The sequence below is a fragment of the Carica papaya genome, chromosome 2 (genome assembly GCF_054855325.1).
Source record: "Carica papaya isolate Zhongbai chromosome 2, ASM5485532v1, whole genome shotgun sequence".
NCBI classification, from domain to species: Eukaryota; Viridiplantae; Streptophyta; class Magnoliopsida; order Brassicales; family Caricaceae; genus Carica; species Carica papaya.
In genome coordinates this window covers 5,531,675-5,554,301 of record NC_142310.1, presented here as the reverse complement: position 1 = coordinate 5,554,301, position 22,627 = coordinate 5,531,675, and positions in this window count along the sequence as shown.

Below are 22,627 nucleotides of genomic sequence, written 5' to 3'. Positions count from 1 at the left end.
TAGATGGATCAAAAGAGGCTTAGATACTGCTCGAAACCGAAATGAGATAAAATCAGGGAGGTACTGGGATGGGGTTGACCTTAGTAATGGTCTGTTCCCTTATATTCTACTCCTGTTAGATGTTTCCTGTTTACACTTTTCATGAGTTGTGAAGCACTTATCTTATGGCTCTCACCATTTTCCACACACTATAGTTGGGAGAAATCATTAGCTGTAGGAAGACTATTTCCCTCCCAACAAAAAGAAAGTAAAGACATCGAGAACGATTCTTTATATGTAATTATCATTGAAATGATTATTTTCTTTTTCTGCCTTAGATAGGTTTGTTAATTCTGCGATCGAAAAATAAAGAAAATATTTAAAAGAAATTTTAGCAAACACTTGTTGAGATAGAAAAGTTAGAAACTTTCATATATTATTTCAACGAGCTGCACACTTTTTTAAACAAAACTTGTAGCAGAAAAATTCAAAATATCAGCCTATAAAATAGGAACATTCAATAAGATAAGAGCTAATTAACTTATTGCTAAAAATTAGGATTACACAACAGTTAAATTAGAGAATCCTAGTCAAAAATAAATTCTAATTAGTCAATAATCTCTCCTTTAAACTGAAAGTTTGCAAACTATCAGTTTAAAAATGATTCATAGTGCAAACTCCTAGCAACTCTCTTAACTTCTCAAATGCAGACAGCTTCAAAGGCTTGGTCAGAATGTCAGCCACTTGATCTTCACTCTTGCAATAGCTGAGATCAATTACTCCTTGTTTTGTAAGATTCCTTAGGAAGTGAAATTTCACATTTATATGTTTACTTCTTCTATGTAGAACAGGATTCTTAGATAATTTAATTGTTGATCCATTATCACAGTAGATAGAAGTAGGTCCTTCTTGCTTGAAGTGAAACTCATCAAGAATCTTTCTTAACCAGACTGCTTGACAAGCACAGGCTGCAGCAACTACATATTCAGTTTCAGTTGTTGATAATGTCACTATTGATTGCTTTTTGGAAGACCATGAAACTGCTGTTGTTCCCATCAAGAAAACATAACCAAATATACTTTTTCTATCATCGAAATCTCCAACATAATCACTATCTGTGAAACCAAATAGATTTGATTTTTCATCATTCCTATAGAGCATTTTATATTTGGAAATCCCTTGCAAGTATTGGAGAATTCTTTTTGCGGCAAGATGTACTTCCTTAGGACTTTCCATGTATCTGCTGATTTTGCTCACAACATACATAATATCTGTCCTTGTGGCGGTTAAATACATCAAGCTTCCCACAATTTACTTGTAAATAGTGCTGTCTACCGTCTTTCCTTCAGGATTTTTAACAAGCTTTATTCATGTATCCATTGGAGTACTAGCAGGATTGTAATTCTTCATCTGCAACATGTTCAAGACTTCCTGCACCAACATGTTCAAGACTTCCTGCACATACTTTTCTTGAGAAATGAATATGCCACCAGCAGATTGAGTCACTTCTATACTAAGAAAATATTGCATCAATCCAAGATCGCTCATATCAAATTCGGTCATCATAGACTTCTTAAACTTTTCAAACATGATTGTATCATTACCGGTATAAATTAAATCATCTACGTAAATACAAACCATAATCATCCTCCGATCATCTTCCAATTTTATAAAAATTGTGTGTTCATATGGACATTTTTTAAAACCTTCCTTTAAAAAATAAGTTTCAGTTCGACCATACCAGGCTCGTAGAGCTTGTTTTAAACCATACAAGACCTTCTTTAGTCTATACACTTTATGTTCATTTTCAATTTTAATATAACCTGGAGGTTGTTCAATAAATACTTGCTCCTTTAGATCTCCGCATAGGAAAGCCGATTTCACATCTACTTGGAAAATAGGCTATGAATTTTGAGCTGCCAATTCTAATTGTGTCATGCCTTGCTACCAGTGCAAAAACTTCAGTATAATCAATCCCGAACTCTTGCTTGGAGCCTTTAGCAACCAAACGTACTTTGAATTTATCAACTTCTCCTTTTTTATTCAACTTAGTTTTGTAGACTCACTTCACTCCAATGGATTTTTGGCATTTTGGAAGTTCAATCAACTCCAAGTACTATTTCTTTCAATGACAGCTATCTCATCATCCATTGCCTTCTTCCATTTTAAGTCTTTTATGACTTTTTCAAAAGACATAGGATCACAATATGATAAAAAGGCAAAATAGGTTAGTAGTTTTTCAATTCCAATTACCTCATAATCGGTCATACATGTTGGCCTTCTCTTAACTCTTTGAGGTCAATGTTCACCATTGCTGGGAGGAGTTTGAGTAACCAATGGTTGTTCCTCATTGGTCATGTGATGATCATTTACCAAAGGTTGCTGTCTTTCTTCGTTTTCAGCATCAAAATCAACTGGAATTTGTTGTTGAATAATTTTTTCATCCTATTTCCAGAGGTTTGCTTTATCAAAAATCACATCACGGTTAATGACAATTTTCTTGATGATAGAATTATACAACTTGTAGGCCTCAGAATGATCACTAACACCAAGAAAAATGTATTTTTCTCCTTTGTCATCTAACTTCTTTTTTTTTTTCATCTGGAACATGAGCATAAACAATGCATCCAAAAACTTTAAAGTGTTCTATAGATGGGTTATGTTCATTCCAAGCTTCTTCCAGAGTCATGTTTTGAACAGCAAGCGTGGGAGATATGTTCAAAACATGGATACTCCAATTAACTGCTTCAGGACAAATGTTTTTAAGAATGCCACTCTTTTTTAAAAGATTTCGAACCATATTCAAACTGGTGTGATTTTTTCTCTCGCAAACACCATTTTGCTCAGGTGTGTATGCTGCTGTAAGTTGCCTTTTAATTCCATGAGACTCACAAAATTTTGCAAATCCCTGTGAGTTATATTCTCCGTCACGGTCTGTTCGAAGAATTTTTATTAGACTTCCAATCTCTTTCTCAATAAGTGCTTTAAAGCATTTAAAAACGACAAAACCTTTGGATTTTTCCTGCAAAAAATGAACCCAAGTTTTCTGACTATAATAATCAATAAAGGTGATTATATATTTTTTACCTTCATTTGAAGATGGATTAATTGGGCCGCAAATATCAGAGTGCACCAGTTCTAAAGCTTTCTTTACTCTCCATGAACTTCTTTTGGGAAAAGTGTTACGGTGTTGTTTACTAACAAGACAATCTTCACAAACATCTTATGGACAACCAAATTGCGGAAGTCCTATCACCATCTGTTTTTGTTGTAGAGTTTTTAAACCACTAAAATTTAGGTGAGTACATCAGAAATGCCAAAACCAAGCCACCTCTTTCGATCCTGAAAAGAAACATGAAGAAGTGGTATTTTGAAGATAAAGTAGAAACATCCGATTTGTTGTCATTCTGACTTGAGCAATCAAGCCCAAATTTTCATCTCGAACACTGCAAACTCCAGCCTTAATTAGAATCTCATATCCCTTCTCTTGGAGTTGACCAATACTTAGTAGATTAGTCTTTAGTTTTGGAACAAAGAAAATATTTAAAATTGTTTGATTAGTGTTTTCTTTGGTATAGATTTTCACATTGCCCTTACCCATCACGTAAACTTTGGAATTATTACCAAATATCACAGTATTATGAAATGATTCATCTAAATCTGAAAATGCCAACTTCCGCACATGTGATTACTGCAACCAGTATCTAAATACCACAAGTGTTGATGTCTTTCATCTTTTGCATGACATGCCAGCAAAAGAGAGACTTCTTCTTCTTCTTTCTCCGCAAAATTGGATCTTTCTCTGTGTTGCTTGTTCAAATTAGCTCAGCATTCAGATTTGTAGTGACCGTACTCGTGACATCGATAGCATTCGATTCTTGACTTGTCTGCTGACTTGCGATTTAATGAGTTGTGGACATCACAGTTTCTTCCTTTCCATTGTGATTGGTTGCTTCCAAATTTTTTGTGGAAGTGTTTGATTTATTTGTTTGTTGTTCCTGGATCTCCATTGTTTGATGAAAAGGTTGTTCGTTGTTGCCTGTAGTGCTTGCTCCTCTGTTTTAGCTTTGATTAGTTTCGTTTTATGGACTCTCAAAGAATTCTGCAATTCATCAATTGTAATTACATCAAGATCTTTAGATTCTTAAATTGAATAGACAATATAATTAAAATTTGCTATTAAAGATCACATAATCTTTTCAACAATCATCACGCTCCCCATCTTATCTCCATTTATATGTCTTTGGTTCACGATTGCCATCGTTCTAGAGAAGAAGTCATCTACTGATTCTCCAGTCTTCATATGTAACGTTTCAAATTCTGCACAAAGTGCTTGGAGTTGCACTCTCTTTGCCTTTACATTCCCTTGATATTTTTTCTTCATTGAGTCTCAGATTTTTTGGACATATCTTTACAACGAATTGTCTCCAAGGTAGATCGATCAATTGCTTAGAAGAGATAGTTCTTTGCTTTGAAATCCTTCAACTTTAATGCTTCATATTCTTCTTTTTGCTGCTGCGTCAACGTAGTTCAAACCGCTGGTTCTGCTACTTCAGATTCAACAACGTTCCAGTACTTCTTGGACCTCAAAAAATTTTCCATCAGCATGCTCCAGTGATCACAGCGACCATCAAAGTGTGGAATAGCTGGCTGTACAAATGTTGCTTCAATTGCCATCAACTCTGCTTGTCTCCTTCACCAACTTACTGCAATTTTCTCTTCCTCACCTGTTGTAAAGATGCTTTAAAGAGATTCTAATACCAACTGTTAATTCTGAGACTGAAAAATTAAAAAAAAATTTAACAAATACTTGTTGAGATAGAAAAATTAAAAACTTTAATATATTAATTTAACAAGCTGCACACCTTTTTAAATAAAATTTGTAGCATAAAAGCTCAAGATATCAGCTTATAAAATAGATACAGCCAACAAGATAAGAATTAATTAACTTATTCCTAAAGAGTAGGATTACACAACAACTAAATTAAAGAATCTTAATCAAAAAATAAATTCTAACTAGTTAACAAGATTTTGAGAAGAAGATGTTCGGAAGGATGAATCAGAGAAGTAAGTTTGTGATAAGTAAGTTTGTGTTGTAGACCTGTGATAACATATATCATTTTTATTTACAGTTGGGCCGTTCCATGGATTGTCCGTCTTGTAGAAGATGTTTCTTGATCAGTAATTAAGAAAAAAATAATCAACAGGTTTGGATCTAGTGATTACTTAAATTTTCGTTCATGTTAAAAACTTAAAACTTTTATTTATATTAATGTTAAAAAATGACACCTGATACATACACAAAATCTGTTGGAAATGCATTTTGCATCGTGAAGTTATTGTTTTAATCCAGAAATATTACATCAAATTACGAGGTTTGACTGAAATGGTATAATTCATTGACATTAATAAAAACAAGAAATCCGTTGATTTCAAGCTTAAAAAATGATTAGTGGATGGGGTAAGGATGAGTTACAGGAAACTTGCAAAGCAAGAAATTAAAATTATGTGTTCTCTATTATTCATCATATGTAAGTAATATTTTAATAATAACATTAAATTAAAAACTAGTATTGAAATTTATTATTTGTTGGTCTACCCTTTCTTACTTTTTATTTTAAAGTATAGCATAATATATATATATATATATATGTGTGTGTGTTGTGCTAGACAAAAATCAAAATTTAAATTATTAACACGAACTTGGGCTTGGGTTTGGGCTTTGGCTTGGGCTTTGTCAAAATTTAATTAACTAAGATACGTTAGTTATCCCTTGGATGTAATTAAATTTGGAAATTTATATTCAATTTGATTGTTTGACTGGCTAGAGGTCTCTGTGTATACATATATAGATATGTATATATATACATATATATATTCATGTTATTTATTACCAATAATTTTCTCTTATTTTTAATTTTTCTTCTTTAAACTTAAGACTCATTTGTGGCGTTTGGCCCAAAGTTTTTAAGGTTCTTTTTGGTATTTCCATAGCTTTTTTAGTGCAAATTATCTTTTTTTTTTATCTTATAAAACGTACTTATATATATATATATGTATATATAGATAGCCAAGAGATGTTCAATCAACCTTAAATTGTCTTACATATAATGTTCAAATATTTTATTATTAATATTTATATAAATTTGTAAAGAAAATTCAATCTAAAGTTCTCACCTAATATATTATTAATTCAAGTATCAACAATAATTGTTGATACTTGAATTAATAATATATTATCTGGATCTATTTTTTTAAGTTTGTTATCTCAGAAACAAAACAAGATGTATACAAATTGTTCCATCCTAAAAGTCAAGTTATTCGACGCATGTTAAGCGACTTACTGAGTCATGGTTCATGTGATAAAAAAAGCAAATTGAATTAATTAATTAGGATAAATATATGATGTGTAAAATTAGTGTATAAATACAAATTTTGAATTTTTAAATTTTTTATTTAATGTATAAAATTTAATTTTTAATTTTATAAATTATTAATTAATATAAAAATAAAAATAAATTAAATAGAGGATGAAATTGAAAATAAGTTTGAAAAAAATAGGTAAAAATTTGGGTTCTTGAGGTATTTTTAAAAGAAAATTCAGAAACTAGGGGTCGAAATGCAATTTTAAAAAATTATGTCACGTAAGATGTCCAGTCAGTAGCCTCGACGAACTGGAGCGCGCCGCGTGGTAAGGCACGCTGACGTGGTATCACGCAGACGATCCGAGTGCCCGCGCAGACAGTCCAGATTCGTTCCCACGTGCACGGACGGCCTAAATTAAATCGCGATGGACAGTCCAGATTTACTTCTTATTTAATCGCGATCGGACGGTTCATATTAAAAAGAGACGAATATAAATAACTCTCTTCACACCAAACCCTAACCCTAGCTACTAGACACCCCTACCGAAGAAGAAGAGCCAACTGCCGAGAAGGAAGCCGCCCGCCACCTGCCGTCGCACCGGAGCCACTTCTAACCGCCAAAAGAGGTAAAAAAAAATTTTTTTGCTCGGAATTCAATTTTAAACACCCCAGTGGCCAAATAGGAGCAAAAGGATCAACAGATTGGCCGAAAATTGTGGGCAAATCCCAGTGCCGCCGCCACAGAAAATTGCAAAAACCGCCTCTAATGAGGCCCTTCTTGATTTCCATTATGCGTAATTCTTCTACCATTGTAATCACTGTTTCCTTCTCTACAAATTGAACGAAGCAAAATACCCAATCGCGAAGGTGAGCCGGCGAAGCCGCCGCATCGAAGGAACCTGCCTCTGGTGAGTTTCGATTTTTCAATTTTTTTGGGCCAACCGAGACCCCTTAACGTATTTTCTCATAGGGATTGGTACAAAATCGGCTGAATTCAGCCAAAAATAGCTGACCCGAGGTAAATCGCTACTGCGAACGACGATGCCATCAACGGAGCACGGCAGAGCCACCGTGCCGAATTTTCAGAATTGGCCAAAAAGATTTCCTAATGCTGATTTTGAATTTTTTGGGATATTTGTCGGTACTTAAAGCGCGTTTTAATCCCTGAAGGAAAAGTTTAGGGAACCCGCGAACCACCAGTAGGCGTAATCAAAAGTTTTGCCTTTCAGACATCAATTTGCGTAAGAATCTCTCACCTTATTCTCTGTTATGGAATTGAAGTCTAATTAATAATAATAATACGATGATTTGCGCAGTGTAGAAAATATCCATGATTAATTACAGGTTACTAATGGAGCCAGAATTGGAAATTTTTCACTGTTGATTCTGTTGATTTATTTTACAGTTTGAATGCATGATAATATCTAATTATTGGATCTTATAGTTTGAATGCATGTATTGCTTTGCTTCATATGATTATGGTCGAATTGAGAAACTGGAAGTTAAAGGAAATTAGGAAACTGTTTGATTAAGTGAATGGACAAAATAACCGCTTTACTAGATATCCTAGAAGATGGTGGACGGACCGAGTACATAGAAAATCCAACTGTGAACGTTGTCTCATACCGAACGGGGTATTAAGGTTTGGTAATTTGGCGCTCATACCGGATGGAGTATGGGGACAACTCATTTCACCCTCATACCGGATGGGGTATCGAGATTTAATAATTTGGTGCTCATATCGAACGGGGTATGGTGACGACCTGTTAATTGAAAATGTTAAAAGAAATGGTTCACGCGTTGTGGGGACATCCCTATGGACCCCTATGGATACTAGTATGCTGATAAAAGAGAAAATTATTATTCCAATCGATTACATATAAAGTTATAATATGTGTTATTTTATTGCCTCTATAGGTTGTTTTTGTAAATCTCGCTACGGTAAGTAGATGGTAGATGATTTCATTTATGATAAACGATTTTGCTTAATTAAGAGCTCCATTAGTTATTTTTATGATTTCTACAAACCTTCATTTCTGTGTCAGTGAGTAGTGTGATATTTTTACTGGGTTAGTGTAGCTCATTCTTTCATTAACTATTACAGATCAAGAGGATCAAGATCCAGAGCCCTATCCACAAGAGGATTGCGAGTAAGACATTCAGCTTGTTTACTTTTAATTTATTTCCTTGGTTATTAGTTGTTCTTTTAGAAGGGTTATTCTCGTAAGTCTTATTTGGTACTTTATTGTGTAAGGAATGTAAACCATAACTATTTATTTCGCTTTCACATTAAATTTATAATTTATTTCCTTTGAATTTCCAGGGTCGTTATAGTTGGTATCAAAGTCGCATTCCTTATAACCATTCCTTACACAGTCCTTAGAAAACACAAAAATAATAAATTATCATTCAACCGCTCCTTGTGAAATGTAGGTACTGATAGATGAAGAGAGGAAGACCCCCCACTAAACCGAGCAGCTCGGGAGAGTTCACTTCGAGAGGATATTGATCGGTTATTTGAGATACTTGAAAGACTCATCGATGTCCAGCAAGCTTGGGAGGAAAGAAGGGAGCTACCTGACCCTCCCCCGCTGCCACAAGTTGAGCCACCCCTGCAGCGAGAGGATCCCGAGCCACCCCGGTACGACCCTACTCCTCCATAGTACCACCCGGCACCACCCCAATATGATCTGGTGCCCCAGCCATAGTACCACCCGGCACCACCACAGTATGGCCTGGTGCCCCAACCGCATCACCCGGCACCATCACAGTATAATCCAGTGCCTCTACCGTATCATCCAGTACCACCATAGGGCCATCAAGTTCATCTTCAGCATAGTACAACCCCTCTTCCACGAGACCTAGTTCCTCCCATGATGGACCCAAGCTACATTGAGAGGTATAAAATATTAAATCCATTTATTTTTATAGGGGGATCTTCCTTTGAAGATGTCGAGTACTAGTTAGCTGAGACAGAAAATACCTTCATGACTCTTGGGGTGACTCCCGAACAGAGGGTCATACTTGCCACCTACATGCTGGTGGGTGAGGCAAGCCGCTAGTGGCAACTCAAGCAGGCCACCTGCCCATTCCAGTCTCTTGGGAACAATTTTTTACGGCCTTCAATGCAGAATACCTTCCAAAGAATCTCCGACATCTGAAAGAAATGGAGTTTGCACATCTGATCTAGGGTGACATGACTATATCAAAATATGCTCGAAAGTTCTTAGAGTTGGGTAGGTATTCCTCTGAGAGCATGATGGATGAAGGCAGGAAGGCAAGAAGGTTCGAATGGAGTCTTTGTCCTGAGATCAAACAGTAGTTGCATGTGTTCGAACTCAATACTTACTCGACTGTTCTGGCCAAGGCACAGTTAGTGGAGAGGAACCTTCGCATTTTCCCTCCAGCAGTGGGGAACCTCAGGCCCTCGACTCCACACCGCAGACCAGCACCTACTGCACCTATTCAACAGAACAAGAGACCCAGGCCGATGACTCAGGCTCCCCCTTAGATTTCAACAATAGGACGCGGTAGGACCTGTTAGCACTGTGGCAATGATCATGGGGACCGACCCTGCTATCATCTCAATAACACCTGTCATATATTTGGAAGTTCCCAGCATTATGCAATGGAGTATCCAAGAAACCAAAACTAGGCCAGACCTCCAATTCAGGGCAGAACTTACAACCTCACTCAGCAAGATGCAGATGCTGACCTAGATATGGTACATGACACGTACACTATCTGTAATTATCTTGCACATATTTTAATTGATACTGGTGCCTCACATTCATTTGTTTCACATATTTTTGCATCAAAACTAAATGTATTATCTAAAAGACTTGATTCGGTATTATTTGTGTCTACTCTTGGGAGTATGACACTACTGGTAGAGGTTATATACAGAGCTTATATCATAGATATAACAGATAAGAAATTAAGTGTGGACCTAATAGAAATTGATATGGGAGACTTTGATGTAATTTTATGAATGAACTGCTTAGCGGCGTATCACGCCACCGTATATTGTTTCATAAGAATGTTGTATTCAACACTCCCAATGAGGAGTCATTTACAAATTAATAAAATTCTCTTTAACATTTGTTCCCTTATGGCAAATTTTCCTATTGTCAAGTGCTTTAACCCAATTGTTTCTCTAACTAGCCAAACCCAAGAAAGAAATTTGTATTCAAGAGATCCCAATAGTCTAAGACTTTTTGAATGTGTTCCCGGATGAACTACCTAAACTGCCGATGGACAAAGAAGTCGAATTCACCATAGACCTTCAGCCAGACACCCAACCTATTTCGCTTGCCCCTTACCGTATGAGTCGTGTTGAGATGGAGGAGTTGAGGAAACAGATCAATGAATTGCAGGACAGTGGATTCATCTGATATAGTGTGTCCCCTTGGAGTGTCAGAATCACATCTGCAAGAAAAAGAGATGAGATGTTGAGGTTATGTAATGACTACAGAGGTCTGAACAGGGTCACCATCAAGAACAAGTACCCATTCCCCAGGATCGATGACCTTTTTGATTAGTTGCAGGGTGCTCAGGTCTTCTCCAAGATAGACCTGCGTTCAAGTTACTATCAGATAAAGATCAGGGCAAAAGACATTCCCAAAATAGCCTTTCGAACCAAGTACGAATACTATGATTTCCTAGTTATACTATTTGGACTAACCAACGCACCAGTCATCTTTATGGATTTGATGAACAGAATTTTCAGACAATTTCTAAATCAGTTCGTCATTATATTCATCGATGATATCTTGGTCTACTTAAAAAGCAGAGAGGAACACGCTCACCATCTGACTCAGGTTTTGCAGGTTCTCAGAGAAAAGAAGTTGTATACAAAGCTAAGTAAGTGTGGGTTCTGGCTCGAGCAGACTGCCTTCCTAGGGCACATCATATTAAAGGATGGAGTGTCAGTGAACCCTGAAAAGGTTGAGGCAGTGCGTTTTGGGAATAACAAGTTATTACCGCAGGTTTGTGGAAGGATTTTCTAGCCTAGCCACTCCTTTGACTCGACTCACAAAGAAGAACGTCAAGTTTGAGTGAAATGAAAACTGTGAAAGAAATTTTTCAGAACTAAATAAGTGATTGACTATTACACCTGTGTTGGCCTTGTCGAACAGATCGGGTGGATATACAGTTTATAGTGATGCCAGTTACCTAGGGTTGGGTTGTGTTCTGATGCAGCATGGGAAGGTCATAGCCTATGGGTCTACGCAGTTAAAGAGTCACGAGAAAAACTACTCCACCCATGACCTAGAACTTGCCGCAATTATTCACGCCTTGAAAAATTAGAGCCATTACTTGTATGGAGAGATCTTCCTATACCGACCATAAGAGTTTAAAATACATATTCACTCAAAAGGACCTCAACATGCGTCAAAGAATGTGGATAGAACTCCTTAAGGACTATGATTGTAACATCTTATAACACCCGGGTAAGAGCAACGTGGTAGCCGACGCACTCAGTAGGAAAAGTGCAGGTATATTAGCTCATTTGATGGTTTCAGAATGCAGGGTAATAGAGGCCGCACAACAGGTACGACTTCAAGACCTAAAGAGAGTCACATGTTTGGCCCACCTGACTGTTCAACCTGAGCTGATCCAAAAATTAAAAGAAGCTCAGTCCGCCGATTCCACCTTAGCAGCCGTCAAAAAAGATGCAGAACAGGGAGTTAATCCAGAATTTCGAGTCTCTGCCATGGATTGCTTAGATTTTAGGACATGGTGTGTGTTCCAAGTGACAGTGAGTTGAAAAGGGACATCATGACGGAGACCCATAGCTCAAAGTTTGTCATGCATCCTGCAAGAACCAAGATATATCAAAGCATGCGACTTCGATTTTGGTGGAATAGAATGAAAAGAGATGTGGCTGACTTTGTTTCTAAGTGTTTGGTATGTCAGCAGGTCAAAGTAGAGCATCAATGCCCAGGTGGGCTACTTCAGTCATTACCAATTCCGAAGTGAAAGTGAGAACATATCACAATGGATTTCGTGACAGGATTGCCTAGGGCATTCTTATGACATGATGCTATCTGGGTAATTGTTGACCAACTTACCAAGTCTTCCCACTTCTTGGCCATCAGGATGACCGACCTCTTAGACAAGTTAACAATAATGTATATCCGGTAGATAGTCAGATTACATGGAGTGCTAGTGACAGTAGTGTGTGACAGGGACTCCAGGTTTACTTCTCGGTTCTGGTCTAGCTTTCAGTAAGCCATGGGAATGAAACTGTACCTTAGTACTACATTCCACCCTCAGACCGATGGACAGTCAGAAAGGACGATCCGCGCACTTAAGGATATGCTCTGAGCTTGTGCTCTTGACTTCAGGGGCCATTGGGATTACCATATACCCCTGATAGAGTTCGCCTACAACAACAACTACCAAGTAAGTATTGGCATGGCTCTGTACGAGGCATTATATCATGCAGATCGTCGATATATTGGGAAAAAGTGGGTGATAGGAAACTGTTCGGCCCAGATCTCGTAGAGAAGACTACATCCAAAATAGTTAAGATCAAGAAGAACATTCAGACGGCTCAGAGCAGTAAGAAGAGTTATGCGGACACACGGAGGAGAGATTTAGAATTTGAGAAAGGCGATCAGGTGTTTCTTAAGGTTACTTTTTCCAAAGGAATCAGTAGGTTTGGCAAGAGGGAAAAACTAAATCCTTGATTCATTGGACCATTCGAAATCTTAGACAGAATTGGCACCACCGCCTATAGACTGGTACTGCCTTCAGAACTATCTAGAGTCCATAATGTGTTCCATGTGTCCATACTATGCAAGTATAACCCGGACCCCTCTCATGTCTTGGCCCACGAGCCTCTTTCACTTTAGGAGGATATGTCCTACGAGTTAGTACCGGTCGACATTGTGGATCCAAAGAGAATAGCACTCCACAATTGGAAAATTTTCTTTGTTAAGGTCTTATGACAGAATCACACACCGGGAGAGGCCACATGGGAGCTAGAATCAGACTTCAAACCCCAATATCCCAAACTATTTGATTGAGTGGAATAGAGATAAATTTGAGGAACCAAATTTCTTTTAAGGGAGGGAGAGTTGTAACACTCTTAATTAATTTTAAAATGTTTAAAATTAGTGTATAAATATAAATTTTGAATTTTTGAATTTTTTATTTAATGTATAAAATTTAATTTTTAATTTTATAAATTATTAATTAATGTAAAAATGAAGAAAATTAAATGGAGGATGAAATTGAAAATAATTTTGAGAAAAATGAGTGAAAATTTGGGTTTTAGGGGTATTTTTGAAAGAAAATTCAAAAATTGTGGGTCAAAACATAATTTAAGAAAATTATGTCACGTAGGACGCCCAGTCAGCAGCCCTGATGAATCGGAGCGCGCTGCGTGGCAAGACACGCTGATGCAATGTCACACGGGCGATCCACGTGTCCGTGATCGGACAGTCCAGATTCACTCCCCTACGCACAGACGACCCAGATCCACTTCCTATTTAAACGCGATTGAACAGCTCAGATTTACTCCCTATTTAATCGCGATCGAATGGTACAGATCAAACGCGATGGATGATCCAAATTAAATGGAGACAGATATAAATAATTCTCTTCACACAAAACACTAACTCTAGCCACTAGACATCCCCAACGAAGAAGAAGAGCTAGCCGTCGGGAAGGAAGCCGTCCGTCGCCGCACCGAAGCCACTTCCGACCGCCAAAATATGTAAAAAGACATATTTTTACTCAGAATTCGATTTTAAACATCCCCATGGCCAAATTAGAACAAAAGGACCGGTGGATTGGCCGAAAACCGCATATAAAATCTGGCGGCACCGCCGCAGGAAATTACAAGAACCGCTTCCGATGAGGTCCTTCCCGATTTTCGTTCTACATAATTCTTCCACCATTGTAATCATTATTTTCTTCTCTACAAGTTGACCAAAGTAAAACACTCAACCACAAAGGTGAGCTGGCGGAGCCGCTGCACCGGAGAAATCTACCGCCTTAACATGTTTTTTTGCAAGAATTGGTACAAAATCAGTCGAATTGGCCAAAAATGACTAACCCGAGGCAAACTGTCGCCGTGCTGAATTTTTATAATTGGCCAAAAAGGTTTTCTAATGCTGATTTGGATTTTTTGGGATTTTTTAGGTACTTAAAACGCATTTTAATCCTAAAAAAAATTTAGGGAATCCGGGGACCACTAGTAGGCGTAGCCAAAAGTTTAACGAACATCAATTTGCATAAGAATCCCTCACCTTATTCTCTGTTATGGAATTAAAGTCTAATTAATAACAATAATATGGTGTTTTGGACAGTGTAAAAAATATCTATAATTAATTACATGTCACTAATAGAGTCAGAACCAGAAATTATTCATTGTTGATTCTATTGATTTATTTTACAGTTTGAATGTATGATAATATCTAATTGATGGATCTTATAGTTTGAATGCATGTATTGCTTTACTTCATGTGATTATGGTTGAATTGAGAAACTGGAAGTTAAAGAAAATCGAAAAACTGTTTGATTAAGTGAATGGATGAAACAACAACCTTATTGGAAATTCTGGGAGATGGTGGACGGACCGGGTACATAGAAACCTTACCGTGAACGTTGCCTCATACCGAACAGGGTATCAAGGTTTGGTAATTTGACATTCATACCGGACAGAGTATGGAAACGACCCGTTTTACCCTTATACCGAACGAGATATCGAGGTTTAGTAATTTAGCGTTCATACCGGACGGGGTATGGGGACGGTCCGTTAATTAAAAATGTTAAATGAAATGGTTCACGCGTTGTAGGGACATCCCTATGGACCTCCATGGATACCAGTATGCTAATAAAAGAGAAAATTATTGTTCCAATTGAATGTATATAAAATTATGATATGTGTTATATTATTGCCTCTATAAGTTTTTTTGTAAATCTCGCTACGGTAAATAGACGGTAAATGATTTCATTTATGATAAACGATTTTGCTTAATTAAGAGCTCAATTAGTTAATTTTATGATTTCTACCAACCTTCATATCTGTGTCAGTGAGTAGTGTAATATTTTTACTGGGTTAGTGTGGCTCATTCTTTCATTAACCATTATAGATCAAGATGATCAGGATCTAGAGCCCGATCCACAAGAGGATTGCAAGTAGAACGTTCAGTTTGTTTACTTTTAATTTATTTACTTAATTATTAGTTGTTTTTTTAGAAGGGTTATTCTAAATCCTATTTGGTACTTTCAGTTATTATGTAAGGAATGTAAACCCTAACTATTTATCCGCACTAAATTTATAATTTATTTCATTTGAAATTTACGGAGTCGTTATATATATATATATTAAAATTTAAATATATATACATACTTCATTGTTCCTGTCATTAATGAGAATCATTCTCACCTTATCCCAAGCATGTATTATGTCGCATTTAAATCATAATAATATTGCATTAATTAACGTAAATGAACTTAATTTATAAGATATCAATAGCTATTCCAAAATTAATAAAAAAATTTAATTTTTAAAAAAATATATATAATAACTATTAATAAGAAGAGTTTGGATGCTATTTATGAGTTAGTTATCATAATTTTAAATTATCGAATAATAGAAATATATTAGTTTAATTATTTTGGGTGAAAGAAGTAAATTAATAATTAGGTAACTACTTTTTAAGAATATATATATAGCATATGCGCATAAGCTCTTAGAGAAGATATATATATATATATATATATATAAACATACACGAAGTGATTATAACATTTAATTATTGAATAAAGAACAATAAAATTAAAAAAATTAAATTAAAGTAGCATATATGATTAAAGGTATATATGTTTACCCAGTAGATCCATTTACTGACCTGACCATTCTCCTCTCTTCTACTAACCCACATGGGAGTAGCCAACTACATCACTGGTTCATCATGTCAAAAAATATGCTGGTAGCCCCATGTTGGCTTCTATGTTGGTGAGTCAATCGTTTTTTGCTCCATTTTGGCCAATGTTTCCAGCAATGGTGGAAAGGTTGAGTGAAGCACCAACCTTTCGTTATTGTTTGCTTGGGCTTCATTTGCTGGTGCAGCTACCTTGGGATCCATTGTTGGGGATGAGAAAGTTGGTATTGGAGAAATAACAATGAATTATTTAGAGAAGGAATACAAGTAGTTGTTTTTAATATATGTGAATGAAATAGTGGGTGACCTAGCTTTTTATAGGAAAAATTAGGGGTAACTTGGTAAAATCAAATTGATACACATATGTAAATGTAATATGTCTTTAGTTTATAGAAAGTTAAAAAGGTCTTGATAACTTTGAAATTTGCAAATATCACAACCTTTCTTTATTTTCTATTTCACACCCCCAACTCTCAAGAACATCTTCAGTGTTGCCCTTATTTTACCTTTAATTTAAATATCCATTAATAATGAAGCATTTATTCATCAAAAGTCTTTTATTTCGTTTCTATTCTTTACCTGTAAGAATATTTTTTCAAGTTATATTTGTGTATCAAAAATAAGTAAAAAAAAGTTAATGTTTGCCCTTTTAGTAGAGCAATTGTGGTTAATTGAGTTAGTATTTAACTAATAATTCTTTTTATAGATTTAGAATTAATCATTTTAAAATTTTTCTACCTTAATATCCTTATCTTTTAATTATCTCGAGAAGTTAACCCAAAAATTTTGGGATTAAGAATTAATTATGTTGAGGAGTATAAAATGGTTTCTTGAAATAAGTTTTTGGCTTCTTCATAATATTATCTAATTAGCTTGAATTTTTTTTTGTTTTGGCTAAATATGAAACAGTTCGGAACTTAAAAAAAAATAAATTATAAATCGATTGCAAAAGTGAAATAATAACGTTAGAGTTTACATTCTTTACACAATAATTCAGAATACCCAATAGGGCTACTGGAATGACCCTTCTAAAAGAACAACGAAAAATCAAAGAAATAACTGGAAAGTAAATAATTGAACATCCTATTCGCAACCCTCTTGTGGATCAGGATCTAGATCTTGGTCCTCTTGATCTGAAATGGTAATGAAAGAGTGAGCTACACTAACCCAGTAAGAATGTCATACTACTCACCGATACAGAAATGAAAGTTAGTAAAAATCATGAAAACAACTAATGAAGCTCTTAATTTAAGTAAATTCATTTATCATAAATAAAATTATTTATTGTACACATATCGTAGTAAAATTTTCAAAACTAACCTATGGAGGCGATAACACAACAATATCATAATCTCATATTCAATTAATCAAAAAAATAACTTTTCTGTTTAACCAACATATTGGTATCCATGGGGGTCCATAGGGATATCTTCACTACGCGTGAACCTTTATTCAATATTTTCAATTAATCGGTCATCCCCACACCCCGTCCGATATGAGTGCCAAAAATACCATCCCTCAATACTCCAATCAGTATGAGGGTAAAACGGACCATTCCCATACCCCGCCCGATATGAGCGCAAAAATACCAATCTTCGATATCTCGTCTGGTATGAGGCAACATTCACGGTAGGGTTCCCTATGTACTCAATCCGTCCACCATCTCCCACGATATCTAGTAAGGCTATCATTCATCCATTCAGTTAATCAAGCAATTTTTCGTTTACATTTAATTTTCTAATTTTCCAATTTAACTGTGAACCATGCAAAACAAGCAATACATGCATCAAGTGACACAAACGAATCATCATACCGATTCCAGTATATTATCATACATTTGAAATAATAAAATCAATTAATCAATTAAAACATGATAAATAGTAATAAATAACCGGTTCAGACTCCATTAATAACCTTTAATTATCGATATTTTTAAATCATGCAAAATAATGTATTATTTATAATTAGACTTCAATGTCATAATAGGAACTAAGGTGAGATATTCTTACTTGAATCGATGTTTGAAACGCTAAACTTTCAGCTGCGCCTACTAACAATCCCCGGGTTCCCTGAATTTTCATTCGAGGATTAAAACACGCTCCAAATACCTACAAATATCCCAAAAAATCTAAAATCAGTGTTAGAAATCTTTTTCAGCCAATTATAGAATTCCGACACGGCGGCGGCACCGCCACTGTGGGCTAACCGTTTTTAGCCGATTTCGGCCAATTTTGTACTTATCCCTGCGAAAAAACACGTTAAAGGGACTCGGTTGGCCAAAAAAAGTCCAAAAATAGAGGCTTACCGACGGCGGGGTTTCCGGTGCGGCAGCTCCCCCGGCTCACTTTCGCAGTTGGGTGCTTTTCTTCAGTCAACCTATGGAAAACAAAATGGTGAATACAATAGTAGAAAATTGCACAAAACAGAAATTGAGAAAGGCCTCATGGGAGGAAGTTTTTAATTTTTTCTGCGGTAATGCCACTAGGCTTTACCTGCGATTTTTGGCTCATCCACCGACGCTTTCGCTCTGATTTGGCCATAAAGATGTTCAAAATGAAATTTCGAGCGACTGGGAGAATTTTTACCCCTTTTGGCGGTCAGAGATGGCTTCGGCGTGGCGGTCGGCTCCCTTTCCAGCAACTGATTCTTCTCCTCCGACTGGGGGGAGGTGGGGATGGCGGCTAGGGTTAGGGTTTGGTGTGAAGTGAGGTATTTATATCTATTTCTTTTTAATCTGGGTCATCCATCGCATTTGATCTAGACTGTCCGATCGCGTTTAAATAAGAAATAAATCTGGACCGTTTATCGCAATTTGATCTGTACCGTACGATAGCATTTAAAGAGAGAATAAATCTGTACCGTTCATCATGTTTAATCGCGACCGTCTGATCGCGCCTGAGGATGGAACATATTTGAACCGTCCACGCGCGCAAGAACAAATCTATACCGTCCAATCGCGAGCACGTGGATCGCCAGTGCGGCCTCCCGTGTAGCACCGTGTCAACATGCCTTGCCACGCAGTACACTCTAGTTCGTCGGGCATGCTAACTGGGCGGTCCTACGTGGTACATTTATCCTAAATTACGTTTTGACTCTTAGTTTTTTATTTTTCTTTCAAAAACACCCATAGAACCCAAATTTTCATATTTTTTTCCAAATTTATTTTCATTTTTATTTTCCACCTATTTTTTCCTAATTTTTACATTAAATAAAAATTCATAAATTAAAAAATAAAATTTTATACATTAATTTTAAATTTTTTTAAAAAAATTAATTAAGGGTATTACAACTCTCCCACCCTTAAAAAAAATTTGGTCCCTCAAATTTGTCTCTTTCTCACTCAATCAAACAGTTGGAGATACTGGGTCATGAAATCTGATTCTAGCTTCCATATGACCTCTCCCTGCGTGTGATTTTGCTATAGGACTTTAACGAAGGAAATTTTCCAGTTGCGGAGTACTTTACTCTTTCAGTCCACAATACTAATCGGTGTCCTCTCGTAGGACAGATCCTCTTGGAGTGAAAAAGGCTCGTGGGCCAAGACATGAGATAGGTCCGGGTTGTACTTGCGTAGCATGAACACATGAAATACATTATAAACCCTGAATAGTTCTGGAGGTAGCGTCAGTCTATAGGCTGCGGTGCCAATTCTGTCTAAGATTTTAAATGACCCAATAAACTGAGGATTTAGTTTTTCCCTCCTGCCAAACCTACTAATTCTCTTGAAAAGAGTGACCTTAAGAAATATCTTAAGGAAAACCCAATCACCTTTCTCAAATTTTAAATCCCTCCTTTAGATATCCGCATAACTTTCTGCCTGCTCTGAGTCGTCTGAATGTTCTTTTTTATCTTAACTATTTTGGCTGTAGTTTTTCTACAAGATTTAAGCCGAACAATTTTTTATCACCCACTTCTTCCCAACAGATCGACGATCTGCATAGACGGTCATACAACGCCTCGTACGGAATCATACCGATACTTATTTGATAGTTGTTATTATAGATGAACTCTATTAGGGGCAAATGATCATTTTAATGGCCCCCAAAGTCAAGAACACAAGATCGGAGTATATCCTCCAGTGTGCGGATTGTCCTTCCTGATTGTCCATCGGTCTGAGGGTGGAATGCAGTACTAAGGGACAGTTTTATTTTCATAGCTTGCTGAAAACTAGACCAGAACTAAGAAGTGAACTTGGGGTCCCTGTCGGACACTACTATCACTGGCACTCCATGTAATCTAACTATCTCCCAAATATACATTCTTACTAGCTTCTCCAAGAGATTGGTCGTCTTGATGGCCAAGAAGTGGGAAGACTTGGTGAGTCGATCAACAATTACCCAAATGACATCATGTCCTGAGTATGCCCTAGACAATCTTGTCATGAAATCTATTGTACTTCCATTCTGGAATTGGTAATAGCTGAAGTAGCTTGCCTGAGCATTGATGGTCTGCCTTGACTTGCTGACATACCAAACACTTGAAAATAAAGTCGGCCACATCTCTTTTCATCCCGTTCCACAAAAATCGGAGTCGCATACTGTGATACATCTTAGTGCTTACGAGATGCATGGCAAACTTTGAGTTATAGACCTCTGTCATGATGTCCATTTTCAGCTTACTGTCACCTGAAACACACACCATGTCCTGAAATCTAAGCAGTCCATTGACAAAGACTCAAAATCCTGAATTAACTCCCTATTCTGCATCTTTCTTCAGGGCTGCTAAGGTGGAATCGGCGGATTGGGCTTCATTTATTCTCCAAATCAACTCAGGTTGAACAGTAAGGTGGGCCAACATGTGACTCTCTTCAGGTCTTGAAGTCGTACCTGTTGTACGACCCCTATTACTCTGCATTCTGAAACTATCAAGTGAGCTGATGTACTTGCACTTTTCTGTTGAGTGCATCGACTATCATGTTGCTCTTACCCGAGTGATACAAGATATTGCAATCATAGTTCTTGAAGAATTCTATCCATCTTCTCTTATGCATGTTAAGATCATTTTCAGTGAATATGTATTTCAAGCTCTTATGGTCGGTATAGATCTGAAAGGTCTCCCCATGCAAGTAATGGCGCTAAGTCTTTAAGGCGTGGATAATTGCGGCAAGTTCTAAGTCATGGGTGTGGTAGTTTTTCTCATAAATCTTCAACTTCCTGGACCCATAGGTTATGACCTTTCTGTGCTGCATCAGAACACAACCCAACCTAGGTAGGAGGCATCACTATAAACTGTATATCCACCTGTCTCGCTCGGCAAGTCCAACAAAAGTGCAGAGTCAACTGTTTCTTTAGTTCTAAAAAACTCCTTTCACAGTCTTCATTTCACTCAAACTTGATGTTCTTCTTTGTGAGCCGAGTAAAAGAGCAGCTAAACTAGAAAATCCTTCCACAAACTTACAATAATAACCTGTCATTCTCATAAAGCTACAAATCTCCTTGATCGAGGTTAATTTTTTCCAGCCGAGCACTGCCTCAACTTTTTCGGGGTTCATTGACACTTCATCCCTTTATATGATGTGTCTTATGAAGGTAGTCTGCTCGAGCTAGAACCCACACTTACTCACCTTTGCATACAACTTCTTTTCTCTAAGAACCTGTAAAACCTAAATCAGATTATGAGCGTGTTCCTCTCTACTTTTTGAATAGACCAAGATATCATCGATAAATACAATGATGAACTGATCAAAGAATTGACTGAAAACCTTGTTCATCAAATTCGTAAATATTGTTGGTGCATTGTTTAGTCCAAATGGTATGACCAGGAACTCATAGTGTCCGTATTTCGTTCAAAAAGTCGTTTTAGGGATGTCTTCTGCCTTGATCTTTACCTGATGGTAATGTAAACGCATATCTATTTTGGAGAAGAGCTGGGCACCCTACAACTGATCAAAAAGGTCATCGATCTTAGAGGGGGTACTTGTTCTTGATCATGACTCTGTTCAATCCCCTGTAGTCAATACATAACCTTAACGTCCTATCTCTCATTCCTTGCAAGTGGGACTCCAAGGAGAAACATGGTGTTGAATGAACCCACTGTCCTACAGTTTCTTGATCTATTTCCTCAACTCTTCCATTTCTATATGACTCTTTCGATAAGGGAAAACTGAGATAGACAGCATGCCAGACTAAAGGTCTATGTAACTTCCCTGTCCACTAGTGGTCTGGGAGGTTCATCAGGAAACACATCTGGAAAGTTTCAGACTACCAAGATCTCTTGAATATAGATTTCTTTCTTAAGTTTGTATATTGTAGAGAAAACAATCGAGTTAAAGTGTTATGTACTAAGGAATTTGTTATGAGAGAATAATATTCAAAACCTTTATTAGCTTGTAAATGACTCTTTGTTAGGAGGCTCAAATATAATTTATATCGTGAAAATAAT